This window comes from Podarcis filfolensis (genome assembly GCF_964270895.1).
Source record: "Podarcis filfolensis genome assembly, chromosome: 8".
Taxonomy (NCBI): Eukaryota; Metazoa; Chordata; class Lepidosauria; order Squamata; family Lacertidae; genus Podarcis; species Podarcis filfolensis.
In genome coordinates, this window is record NC_139611.1 from 34,047,753 (window position 1) to 34,061,684 (window position 13,932).

The 13,932-nt window shown below is 44.8% G+C and overlaps 2 long non-coding RNA genes across 3 annotated transcripts in view; one reads left to right on the forward strand and one right to left on the reverse strand.

Annotated features, from left to right (window-relative positions):
- Positions 1-17: 17 nt before the first annotated feature.
- Positions 18-13,932, forward strand: part of LOC310768265 — a 110,624-nt gene continuing 96,709 nt past the window's right edge. The window contains exon 1 of the long non-coding RNA XR_014551240.1: positions 18-497. This is a non-coding gene — a long non-coding RNA (uncharacterized lncRNA). The remainder of the gene's footprint in view (positions 498-13,932) is intronic.
- Positions 3,117-13,902, reverse strand: LOC310768280. 2 transcript variants are annotated; one of them, XR_014551256.1, is made up of 4 exons: positions 13,353-13,902; positions 12,774-12,999; positions 7,281-7,428; positions 3,117-4,238 (listed from the first exon to the last, which is right to left on the reverse strand). It is a non-coding gene; the product is annotated as an uncharacterized lncRNA (long non-coding RNA). The 2 variants fall into 2 exon arrangements; XR_014551257.1 differs by lacking the exon at positions 13,353-13,902 and having other exon boundaries at positions 12,774-13,122.

The following is a 13,932-nucleotide window of genomic DNA, read 5'->3' on the forward strand; positions in this document are numbered from 1 at the left end:
ATAGGAAGCGAGGCTTTGGGCGGAGCTCCGTTTAAAAAGCCGCGTGTCCCTGCCTCGCTCTTCCTTTTATCCGCCACCCCAGCTCCCCCGCGCAACGGTAGCAGTAGCCAGCTCTTGTCCTACTCACAGTAGATCCGCTAAAGTTAAGGGGCATGACTTAGTTCATTAATTTCAGTGGGTCTGCTTAAAGTAGCCACAGAGACCAGTTGTGCTTTGACAACGTGACATATAACAGTTCAGATAAAGCCAAAAGGAAAAAAGGTAACAGAACTCGGAAGCCGAAGTTGTGCGCCCTTCTAACACTCTATCTCATGGGCCCGAATCGAAGGGGAGGGGGGAGAGGAGGAAGAAAAAAGGACAAGGAAGAGACTGGGGCAGAGAGCGGCACTAGTAAGGTGCCTGAGAAGATGAATGGTGTCCCCTGGCGGCTCCAGGGCGCTACTACAGCGGCGCAGTCGCCGGTTGAGCCTTGTTCTTCCCCGCTTCCCTGTTCAAAGGTGAGACTCAATTATATATAAAATAGACGGCTAAAATTATATTTATATAACATATAAAATTATATCTAATCAGTTGTCTTGCATGGATATGTGCCTGTCCATATTGATAAGAGCTTTAATTTGTAGGGTTGCCATACTTCAAGGAGGTTCTTTAATGGTATATTAAAATCTTATTTTCTGAATGCTAGGTTATGATCATATCAGAGTGCAAATGAGAGGAAGCTTGATTTGGGGATAGGAGTTAAGCTCTAGGGTTTCCAAAAGGGGGTGTGGGGACACACAGCAAGCGATTTATATGGTGCATTCGTGCTTTCATATATTTACTTCAAATTTATATACAGTACTTAATTTTATGCCATTTGATTGTAATAAAACTTCTAAGTACCTTACAGTGGTGTAGCGTGGGTTGTCAGCACCCGGGGCAAGGCAAGTAATTTGCGCCCCCTAACCCATGAGAGAGAGTGAGTGAGCAAGGTAGGGGCAGAGAGCTGCGAGTGCGAGCGTGCCCCCCCCCATGTTGCGCCCAGTGCGGCCGGCCCCCCCCTGCACCCCCCACGCTACGCCACTGGTGCCTTATGAGCGATTTTCTTGAATTAAGTGCATTGTAAATTTCTTTGAGAATTCTTTTTTAAGTGTAAAGCAATATACAAATCTTACCAAATCAATTCTGTGGGAAATAGATAAGATTTCAGGGTGGGTTTTTGCTTGCTTGCTTGCTCTTTTGTCTGGATAAGAACAGATTATTTTAAAGTTTTTAGGTTAAAATCTTTAAATCATAAGTCGCCTTGGAGGCTGTTTTTGAGCTGATAGGCAACTCATAAATACTTTTATAAATTGACCCTGGTATACAGTTTACTTTTCATGAACTTTCTGCATCCCACCCCCCTTTAAGCCCATTCATCCTTGCTCACCTGTGTGCCTTTGTTACATATCTTTAGGCACCTGGCAAAAGCATTCCTCTTCTCCCAGGCCTTTGGCTAACTAAGCAATCTATGTCCTTTTAAACTGTGGGGAGCAGGTTATTTTTGTTTGTTTGTTAGTATGTCACGTATTTTTATATTGTAAACCACTCTATGAACTTGGGGTGAAGGGCGGTATAGAAATTTAATTAATATTAATCATACCACATTGCCCCAGAATTTTGGTAACTATCATACTGAGTGCCTTGGTGCATACCCCGAAGTGCCTTGTGATGAAGAAGGCCTATGTCTCAGGGGTAGTGCACATAGTCTGCATGCAGAGGACTCAAGGCAGCAGTGCCAACTTGAATAAAATATTGGGGGGGCTCTCCTGCATAATCGATCACATGACATGGTGCATGCCAACCATTTGAATGGCAATGCAATATTTTTTGGGGGGAAGGCGAAGCCCCCTCGGCCCCTAGGAATTGGCTCCTATGCCCTAGGCTCAGTCTCTGGCAACTCCACATAAAATGTTCCAAGCTAGTAGGGCAGGTGGGAGACCCCATATCTGCTTAAAGCAGGGGTAGAGAACCTTTGGACTTCCAATGGGTTTTATTCAGTGTAAGGCAGTTTCCTATGTTCCCTATTGCATGTTATAGAGAAGGGCTGTAACTCAGGCAGAGCATCTGCCTTGCATGCAAAAAGTCTCTAGTTCAATCCTGGCATCTTCTGGTAAGGCTGGGAAAGGCTCCCTCTGTGAAACCCTGGAGAACCTTTCCTGGGCCGTGTAGGCAATGCTGAGCTAGATGGATCAGTGGTCTGACTCACTATCAGGCAGCTTCCTATTTTCCCAGGATAGCACTGTTGCTGGGTGTGCTCAGCTGGTTGAAACCTTAAGCAGAAGCTCTTCACGCAGCAACGTTGCAGACCCAACCTGTATTAGTAAATACTGGTTGCTTGGCAGCAACAGCAAAAGAGGAATATTGCCTCCACGATCTGCTTCTAGACTTCCTGAAGGCATCTGATTGGCCACTGTCGGAAACAAAATACACTGGGCTAGATGGACTTTTGGTTTGATCCACCCGGGCTCCACTTCTTCCCCGCCATCTTCACTGGTCTACTTGAACATAATGTATTAAGTAATGCCACAAATGTAAACATGAGAATGCTGGAATACTTATCCAGACCGAAATCCCCTTTCCCCTCCTTTTTGTATACGGTGGTTTACTTTCAACAGCAACAAAACCTGAATCCACTGTAGCAGAAATCTATACATTTTAAATATCTGTAGGTGACAACTAGCATAATGCCTTCCAGGTTTTGGATTTCATCGGACAGCAGCATAACAAGACATTGTGTGCTGAAAAGCAGGAGCGCTTTCTCTTTCTCTCTCTCTCATCCCTCCCCCTTTTGTCAAACTTAGCTTTACGCGAGAGGTAGCTAAGATCACACATTGATTTTTATTTAGAACAAGGACTTACTGATCAGTACAGGACTTGTAATGAAACTGGCAAATCTCTGAGCAATTAAAGGTTCTTCAAGGCACACGATAAACGCTTGGTGGTCCTGTTTTGTCGCAGATGTGACATGCATTTGATGAAGACTGTCGTTGCCTGTGACAGCTTATGCCACAATGAACTGGATAGACACTTGCAAAGTGATGTGTTCAGGAGGCAGGAAGGAACAGACTGCACACACATCTCGAGGTTTGTGACATTTCTATAGGAGATGCCTACGTAGCTAAGCAGGCAAGTTGCTTTTCAGCTCTGCAGGCCTGGGTGAGTGCACTGTGTAATGTACAGTTACGACCTGAATCAGGGATGGCGGAGAAATTAGTTTAAGTTTGCGTTTAAAGGAGAAGCTACCTGTTTCACATTTCTCAACACAATGCATGAACTGAAAAGGAGCTGTCCTTCAACATTTGCACCTCTCCAAATTTTGCAATGCTTTTCTCCATTCAAGTGATGTGTACAAAAAATGTATATACCAGGGTAAAGTGTTCATAAAGATGTATATATTAGTGAAAATATCAAAGAAAAGTGCATTGTTTTTGGAGATACTGCTTTGCAAAAAAAAAGTGTATATTAGGCAACATTACACACAAAAAATGTGTTTATTAGGATAAATTCACACTGCAATAGTGCTGAGGGTTTTCCCCCCAAGTGGAAACTGATACGGGAATGTGGAGAACTGGAGACTGGAAAAATGAGAAACTGAGTGAAACCAAAGCTGACACGTTCTTCCACCCGTAGGCCTGATACATTCCTACATCATGCAGATGACCTGTAAAGAGTGAGTGAACATAGTGTGGCTGTTGGACAATAAATGCCCAGTGCTGAAGCACCTGTAGCATTTGGAAATGTATTCTTAGCCATTCATTCTGAAGGTGTTCTGCAGGTGCGCATTTTTAACTACGAATGTTGGGGAAACTCTTTTCTAATAATAGCATTAAGCGTACCTAGCAAAGCACAGGCCGGTTTTTTTCCACCAGCGGCTGCTGTGAGAGAGCGAGAGGCTTCCTTTTTCCATAAACTTCTTCTCCAGCGTTTCCCCCCATCCTCATTGTTCGCATTTTAGGTTGGAGTACTATGGAGTTTCAAATCCCATTTGCAAACAAACGGCGAGTCATTAGCCATGAAGAAACGGAGATTATTGTGAAGGGTGGGAGAGGTGGGGTGCGTGGAATGTAATCCTGCTTCATTCTCTCGCAGCCATGAATAACCGATACACATGTCTTTCCACCGTGGAAGCTATGCGATTAACGGAAGCCATTCTGTCGGTTGAGTTGCCACTTTCACGGGATGCTTACCATCAATCTGCATCTTGTATAATCGACTTCCTTTTTTTTCTTTTTTTGAAAAAAAAAGAGAATGAAAATCAGAGCTTGCCTTAGGAATTAGGGTCTCCTGAATTGGGCCCATAGAGTCACAATGTTAGTGGGACCTCGAAGATCGGCTAATTCAGTAACCCAACCAGTACAGGAGAGCTGCTGATCTAGCACACCTCCCCTCAGCCCTAGCAAGCATGGCCAGTGGCAATGGGAGTTGTAGTTCAGCAAATTCTGGAAGGCCAAAGGTCCCCCAATCCCTGCGTTATGATATTAAGCACCTGTTTGGAAACAGTCTAAAATACGCTTGCAAAACAAATGGAGGAAGGAAACCCATATGAAGCATTATATTCATGACTGGTGAGATGTTATGAGATGGCCGACCAAACATATGTTGTGCCTCAGTGGGAGTCTTGTTTATCTTTATTTTTTAAGAACCCACCTTCTTCGCTGTACAGCTCCTCTGTCTCATTCGTGTCTCTAGAGGATGCCGGTGAATGGCCTATCTCCTTAATTCTTCCATCCACTTGGTGGTGTAATATGCAAAGGAAAAATGGACCCGTCGCATTCAGCATTTCCGCATTAATGAAATGTGGATTTCTATTTCAGATAATGTAACTTGCTGGATTATTTAATAACCCTGGAACTTGTTAAGAGCTTGGCTAAGCTGCTAAGTTATTAAAGTGGGAAGAAATAGTCTTTCAAACAGTTGTTTTATGAGGAGTCTCTGTAGTCGTTGGCTTTGAGTTTATACAATGATAAAGCTATTTGCTAAGGTTGCCGTTTTACTTCATTATGGCAAAATCACTTATTTGGGAAATAATGGAGAAATCAAAACCTTTTTATATTAAAAAGTTAGAGGAGATTTAAAAAAAACCCCACATTTTGCCTATTTATTTCTCAGCGTTCATAAGCTGTGCTAAGAGGAGAGGGTTTGAGATTCAAAGGTGGAAGCCACACCTTCTGCTCAGGAAACACTAAACCAGTTCAGAGGTATACCTAGGCTCCCTGGGACCCCTGGCAAGGAGCAGTATCTGCATCCCAATCCCTTGCACCCATGGCAATCGCCAGCTTGTCCTTCACAATTTTTGTGCCTGCTTGGACCTGCATCCTTGGCGGGGGCCAACCTGACCAACCCCTAGGTACATCCCTGCCAGTTGCACAGGTAGTTCAGGTGGTCAGGGCATGATGCTAATAACATCAACGTAGCAGGCTCAATCTCCAAGTGGGCGGGGATATGCAGGCTCTCCTTCCAAGGGAGACAGAGGAGACTACAGGCTACATAACGCCATCAAACCATTGCTCCATCTTGTTTAGTATTGTCTCCATCAGGGGTAGCCAACATTGCACCCTCCAGATGTTGTTGGACACCAACACCCAGCATCTCCAATTGATATTACCAAGGGTCAGGGATGGTGGTAGTTGGAGTCCAACAGCAACTGGAGGGCACCCTGGTCTACACCTACAGGCAATGGCTTTCCAGGGTCTCAGACAGGTGTCTTTCCCAGTCCCACCTGGGGAGGACAGAGATTAAACTTAGAACCTTCTTCACGGAAAGAATGTGCTATGAACTGTGAGTCTTCTCCAGAGAGGCATAGTTCAGTGGTGGATAACACTGCCAGATTCAAAAACAAACAGCTTTACACCTTTTACTCTCTAGGTCAGTGGAATATTTTTTCATGCCCAGGGCAGTTTTCTTTTTTAAATTCTAATATGGGGAAGCTTTCAGACATGTGGTCTCTCAACTGCAGTCTCAAATGTAAAACTCAGCAAAAGCTAAGCCATATGACTCTCTTGATCACCAGCAACACAACCTCTTCCGTTCACTCTCAGAAACAATGACCTGTCACATGCAGCTGCTCCACATTTTGTGCAAATTAATTTATTGAGTTATTTGACAGCTATTTGAAATCTTTACTGGAAATTGGACTACACATTTACCCCATTTAACAACAACAGCAACAGCATATCAGACACTGGTATGATTATCATCTCTCTCTCTCTCTCTCTCTCTCTCTCTCTCTCTCTCTCCTTCTCTCTCTCTCTCTCTCTCTCTCACACACACACACACGGCAAAGCTGCTTGGCACCCCTAAAAAACCCCACACCTGTGTGCCTGGTAAACACATAATGCTAAACCATTGTTTATGGGTTATTAAACCATGGCTTAGCATTCTGTTTGAACTTTGCAGCTTAACTATGGTTTGTTTGCTGGTGACAATGTATTGTTGTTGGTTTGTGAACTTTGGTTTGTTTTAACTATAGCTTGATGTTATGTGTGAACCCAGCATGCTTCCTTAACCATGGTTTGTTTGACCACCCTCTCCCAGACTCTCACCAATCACAGTCTTCATAAGGCAAGAACAGCTGCAAAACAAGACAAACTTTGGAGAAACAAGCCATAGTTCTTAAACAAACCATAGCTTACATGACAGCTAAGCCTCGTGGTCTGGATATAGTACACAGGTCCCATTTTCAGGGCACTTGTTATGTGAAATTTCAGTTATCCAAGCACAAATAATTATTCCCAAACCTTTCTACACAAATGGCTGATTCAGATATCCAAACAGCTGGAGTTTGCCCATTTCCTTACTTGCTGTGCTGGTCAATGGCAGCCATTTCAGGCAGAAACCAGTGAGGGAGGGAGGGAAATCAGCCAAATCGGGGAATAGGAGAAATTGGGTAAATTGGTTTTTCCTTTGTTTGTCTTTTGCCGGTTGGCTGCAGCAGTTTGGGGCAGAAACCATGCAGGCAGGGAGTGAAAAATCAGGCAAATCACAGATTAGAAATGTTTCCATAGGAAATAATAGAAATTGTCAGCTCACCTAATGAATGATTTTCTGGGAACACATTGTATTGAGAAAGCAGGACCTGCATTTACTATAGATTTTCAATGGGGGCCTGGCAGACTTTTGCATGCAGGCTAAAATAGGGTTAAACATACATTCACTAATGGTATGTAGAAGCCCAAAGAGATAATCTGTCAAAAACTTAGACGCATCATCATTGCACTGGTGTGGAAGACAGTCATGCAGTCTTTGGTCGGTTTGCATACCAGAAAGCAGCGAAGAATCTGAGCTTTGGAAATTCATAGTTGACATTGTAACATGTGTAAGACTTCACCGCAGTGTGAATTCCTTTGAGCGTCAGTTTCTTTTAGAGGGGATTAATTGCCACAGATGCTCCAGGCCCTGGAAATAGCTCTGAACACACCACACAGATTAATTTCAACTGTTGACTCTGTGTGTGGGGGTGGGGGTGTGTAAGTGGAGACCCATGCAGTTTCATGGAGGGCGTTGTTTTGTCTGTAATGCCTTCTTTGCTGTACAGTAATTTCTTTTGTTTATGCAGCATGATGAAATTGCATGGCACTCTTCCAAAGTAAAGGAAAATAGGTCTCTGCCCCAAAGGACTTACAATCTGGGATGGGACACATGTTGGGAAAGGTTGTGGGTCAGTGGTAGAGCACACACTTTGCATGCAGAAGGTTCAATCCCCAGCATCCCCAGGAAGGGGTGGGAGAGATGGGTGCTGAAATCCCGGAGAGCTGCTGCCAGTCAGTGTAGACTATACTGAGCTAGATGGTGCTGTGGTCTCACTGGGTGTTCTTGGGCCCATGTCTTGCATGCAACTCTGCCCCCCATTTCAGGCATTTGGTTGGCATGTTTGGGGCGTTCTGCAGCATGTTCCTCACTGCACGGGTGTATCTGCTGTTCTGCCTATGCAATGGGGCAGAATCCTAAAGCCCCTCAGCTGGCAGGTCTTCATTCCAGGATTACATAGGAAGCTGCCTTGCACCAATTCAGAGCGTCGGTCCATCTAAGCCCAGTACTATTTGCGCTGACTAGCAGTGGCTCTCTAGAGCAGGGGTAGGCAACCTAAGGCCTGGGGGCCGGATGCAGCCCAATCGCCTTCTAAATCTGGCCCACGGACGGTCCGGGAATCAGCGTGTTTTTACATGAGTAGAATGTGTCCTTTTATTTAAAATGCATCTCTGGGTTATTTGTGGGGCATAGGAATTCGTTCATACTTTTTTTCAAAATATAGTCCAGCCCACCACATGGTCTGAGGGACAGTGGACTGGCCCATGACTGAAAAAGATTGCTGACCCCTGCTCTAGAGTTTGAGGCGGAGGTCTCTCAGAGCCCAGCCTGAAGATGGAAATTGGGACCTTCTGCTTGCAAAGCAGATATAGTGGAACCTCGGGTTACATACACTTCAGGTTACATACACTTCAGGTTACAGACTCCGCTAACCCAGAAATAGTGCTTCAGGTTAAGAACTTTGCTTCAGGATGAGAACAGAAATCGTCCTCCCGCGGCGCAGCAGCAACAGGAGGCCCCATTAACTAAAGTGGTGCTTCAGGTTAAGAGCAGTTTCAGGTTAAGTACGGACCTCCAGAACGAATTAAGTACTTAACCCGAGGTACCACTGTACTCCCCTTTCCCAATGACACTCTGGATCCTCTATAAATTCTACAAGCAATCTCTGCAGTCCGCCCAGAAATCTCTTCTTCTCTGTTCCTAATTGTTACCCCTCCTCATTGTTTGTAGATCCTCAAATAATTGTTAACCTTTTGGGGCTTTAAGTTTGTTACTTATCATGACCCTTAAGCCATTTCTGAAATAATTATTTTCAGGGATGAAGCTCCTCCCCACTGTAGGAATGGCATGCATCTGTTTACCTCCTGACACATACTACCTGGAACCGAGCTTTTAAAATGGCTCGCAGGGTGATTTCACCTTCTTAATCATCTCAGATAGCACTCTGTCACCATGCAGCTTCCCATCTTGGTATAGAGTTTATTTTATATACAGCTGATGGCCATTTTGAGTGGGGCTTCCGTTTCCAGCCCCTGTAGGTGTTGGTGGAGCGCTTATAAGTGTTCCCCACCCTGTTACGCCCTTTTAGTGATGTGTTGTTTTATCGTTTCAGGTCACTTCTGAGTTCGCGCCATGTGTGTGTGCGCAGTCTCACACCTTTCAGGCACACATTAATCGGTTGTTGCCTGTAATACCAATATGCAATGCACAACTGCAAATAATTGCAATGCATATTTAGAGCAGAGGTGCCCTATTTCCCATTCACCGGAAGCTTTCTGATACCTGGATCTTTCTGACCTCACATCAGGGAGTTCCCTGTAAAGAGGGATTAACCATTAAACCTCTCTGGGAATTGTAGCTCTGTGAGAGGAGGGTCTCGTAACACTCTCAGCAACCTTAACAAACTACAGCTCCCAGGATCCTTTGCGGGGAGCCATGACTGCTTAAGGTGGCATAATGCTGCTTTAAGCATGTGGTGTGAATGTGGCCTTACTCTGACTCTTGACTTGACTCTTGAGCTCTGCTCCCTAGAGCAACTTGTGGATCCCGGCGGTCCCCCAGCAGCTGCAGTTGGCAGGCATATTAGCCCAAGTTGCCCAGCATGGAACTGGGCACACATAGCACAGCACAGTAAGCTGTGATAAACAGACTGTGCATTGCAGCTATTTTGCAAGAAGGAAGTACGGGGCAATGGCTGTTGTTGTTTTTAAGAAGAATTTGCTTTCCTCCCTCATGTTGCCTCTTTTGATCAGCTTCTGCTGTGCCTATTTCCATGCCCACCAGAGAGACAGAAGGCAGTTTCTCCAGTTTTCATGACAAAGGTCTTGCTATAACAAGGTATTTTGCAGTCTGGGGAGGGCGGGTGGCGGAGGTGGAGGAAGGATGGGTAAGAGCACTGCTCTCTAGCAAAGGACTCTCTGACAATCTCTCAGCTTAGTTGTGTTGATTTGCAGGACTAGGAGGGCAGTCCAGAGCAGGAAAGGGCAGGGAGAGAGGCGGCTTTGCTAGCAATATCAAGATCAGAGGAGTGCAAGGAATGAAAGCAACGGGGAGAGAGGAAATGAGAGAGGAAACCTCTCCAGCACCTCATCATAATGATCGCAACTCCACGCTTAATATTTCTCCCCTCGCTTTGACACGGAAAGCGACAGAACATTTTCTCCCCTCCTCCCTTAGCGCATTGCAACTGTGTTCTGTTGTAGGAGGGGAAAGGTTCAAACTAAAGATTTCTCACCCACAGAATTATATTATCGCCGTTACGTGGCAAGTCCTAACCGTGTCCTTTATTATTAATTTGAAAGTATTTCTGGACTTCTTTATATTTCAAAAATCTCAGAGTGGCGTACACAATGTACAATATGAAAACAAGATCCAGTGAAGCAAAAATATAAGCTGAAGCCAATGCAGTGGACACTTGGGTTGCGAATGTGATCCGTGCGGGATGCACGTTCGCAACCCACAGCATTCGCAACCCATGTCTGCGCACGCATGGGTTGCAATTTGGCACTTCCGTGCATGCGCAAAGCGCGATTTAGCGCTTCTGCGCATGCGCGACTGCCGAAACCCGGAAGTAACCCGTTCCAGTGACTCCGGGTTTTGGCGGCCTGTAACCTGAAAAAACGCAACCTGAAGCGTCTGTAACCCGAGGTATGACTGTAATAAACAGTATAAAACAACAGTATAAAAGCATATATAAGCATGGAAAGGCAAATAAAAGAGATCAAGGGGATTCATACACCAAAAAAAGGGTCTGATCTCTTGGGTCAAAACAACAACAACAACAACAAAACAAGTCTTCACAAGATGTCTGAAGCAACAGATGTCTGTGATTGTACAGGTTTATTGCCTTTTACTAGGTGCAGTCCCATGAAATTTCATACATCAGTGTAGCTATTTGTCATGAGCCCCATGGAAACCTCTTGGCAAGATTGGTCAGAGGAGGTGGAGAATTGGGATGAGACTACTGAGATTGTCAAGCGACATCCTTACCACAACACAGCCTGACGTCCCAATGGTGGAGAGAATTGATGGAGTTAGCCCCAGCTCTGCCCTCTGAGGGTGTGGTAGACCTGACAACTGAGGAGGCATGCGAGCCGGTGTACAGCTTCCAGGTCATGTGGCCAGCATGACTAAGCCGCTTCTGGCGAACCAGAGCAGCGCAAGGAAACGCCGTTTACCTTCCCACCGGAGCGGTACCTATTTATCTACTTGCACTATGACGTGCTTTCGAACTGCTAGGTTGGCAGGAGCAGGGACCGAGCAACGGGAGCTCACCCCATCGCGGGGATTCAAACCGCCAACCTTCTGATCGGCAAGTCCTAGGCTCTGTGGTTTAACCCACAGTGCTACCCGCGTCCTCAGAGTAGACCCACTGAAATTAACAGGTTTAACTTTCTCATGCTCATTATTTTTACTTTGTATACTAAAGTATGCAGATAAATGCAGATGCTAGTGAAAATAACATACATGACTTAGGGGGGTTTGCTTTGCAAAATGTGTATACTGTATTAGGAGAAATTCACACTAAAATACTGACAAATTTTTATGAGGACTTTTTTTTTTTTAAGCAAACTGATGTGGAAATGTGGAGACGTGAATTTAAACCTGGAGAAAAAAGAAGCTGAAATGGACAGATTCAACCATCCCTGGGCCTCACCTGCCACTCCAAAAGGTGACCTCAGGAGCACAGCAAAATGATTACACCTGTTATAAACTGTTCATCATATAGATTACTACAGCAGCCATGGCCAGGATTACTGGGGTAGTTGGGTGAATGGGTTGATGTTTGTTTTTCCTGGCTTCGTAAGACTGCAGTTTTGGAGATTTGCAAGAGTTCAGGGAAGCTTCCACTGCAAGCCACATCTGATCTGGTGGAAATCCGGCTGAGTTCAACTGTCCTCCCAAACCTGCCTTCTCCGTGGTGCTTCCCCAGTGGCATAGACACGTCTCGTTTACATCTCTCATTCCCTGTTACTAGCGCATTAGAGCCCAGTAACAAAGATTGACAGTATCAATAATATGTAAATTCGTCTTTTTAATATCTTTTCTCTCCCTAGGAATGTTTGACATCACCCAGGGAAAAACAACAAACGCGTTTCATGTAGTTGCAGATCAGAGCATCTCTCCCTCTCCCCCCCTCTCCCTCCTTTCTTCTCCTTCTTCTTTAAACGTATCAATCATTGTATTCTGACATTGCGAGGAAATGTTCTGATTGGAGATATTTATGTCGCCAGTTATTAAAACGAGACAATTGCAATTAGGCGCACAGTGACGGCTTCTTATCTTCCAAATCATTTTGTCCTCAGATGAAACAACTTCCCTTTCTGCCCCCCTATACATGTCCCCCCTTCCTCTGTGTGTGTGTGTGTGTGTGTGTGTGTGCGTGTGTGCGCGCGCCAGCTTAAGCTGTCAAAACCGGATTCAGTAAATAGGAAGTGCTGTTCTTCCCTGCAAAAGCTTTAGAAATTCCAAATGAAGTGTTTAATTATATAATTACCAAACAGACCGCCTCAGGTTAAATTCATTAGTGTTTCACCGGATTGCTTTCAGTGACTTCCCCGAGTACCCTCTTTTGCTTCTGGTAATAGAAACTTGTGGAAGCAGATTGCACCAATCGTTTCTCTCTGTCTCTCTCTCTCTCTGCGATTGCCTAGGTGTTCTTGCAACTTTTTTTTTTTTTTTGAGGGTGACACATAAAAGACAAAAAAAACCCCAAATCAACAAACCTGCCAGCCGGCCATTGTCGCTTTGAAGAAACTGTTTCAATCACTTTGCGTCGTCTTTATGTCAGTTTGCCAGATGGCTTGGGTCTTTCTGAGGTCCTGTACCAACGGGGCTTACAGAGTGCTGTTAAAGCTTCAAAGCTGCTTTTTAATCTTCCCGAACATCACAGGGGCTGCGAAAGTGACTTGGGCTCCCTGAAGTCTCTCCTACAAAAGAGGCCAAGCGAGCCTGGAAATGAAAGCCAGATAAAGGGATTGCGGGAATAAGAAACAGAGGGAAAAGAGCAGTGGTTAGTCTTTCTTGTAGCGTTTCAAAAGGAATTCTAAGACAAATTATGGCTCTGGGTGTTTCCAGCCCCCACTCTTCCCCCCCCCATCCCCACCCCACCCCGGAAAGAAAAAGGACTGATGCAGCGAAGAGATGCTGAGGCAGAATATTTTGACCCAAAGAACCCTTAACCTTGTATGAAGCGAAAAACAATGAAAGCACCTCTTTTTAAAATCATCTTAAGACAGTGTCCCTTGCATAATTACCAGTGTGCATGTAAAGGAAAGAAGGAAGAGGTTGTGTTCTCCACTCACCTTGCCAGCGGCAATGTTAATAATGAGGTCTTGGTTTTGATTTTAGGGGTTGTTATGGGCTGTTTTGGGTTGTTTTTGTTTTTGTTTTTTTAAGAACCCTTTTCCTTAGTCTGTCTGCATTACCACACTGAATGATGTTGTCCTCAGATGTTCATGACATTTGACGACAGTTGTGTTTATTCGATGTGGCACTCGATCTGAAGAAGTACACCCTTCTTCTACAGATAAAGGGCTGGCTGATATTGCGGTTGTTTTGGGGGTTTTGCCTCCTAAAAATGCTTAAGTTCATCCTCCTTGCACAAATAAATACTTGCAATGTGTTTTGAGCAGTGAACACGAGCTGAAATGAGAAACTGGAGACTGGTTGACCTTTAGAACCGCATTTAATGGCACACTAAATACTGGTTGGCCCCATGTGAGCTTAACATTTTGGTTGTGTCTGGTTGAGCTAAGAGCTTGATGGCTGTTTGGAAGCTTCCGGAACCCAGCAACCCATTGTAGGCATTCAGGAGTACAAGATGCCAGTTGTCCTGGTGTCTGCAATGGTCCTCTTCACACGATGAAAGAGACATTGGATTTT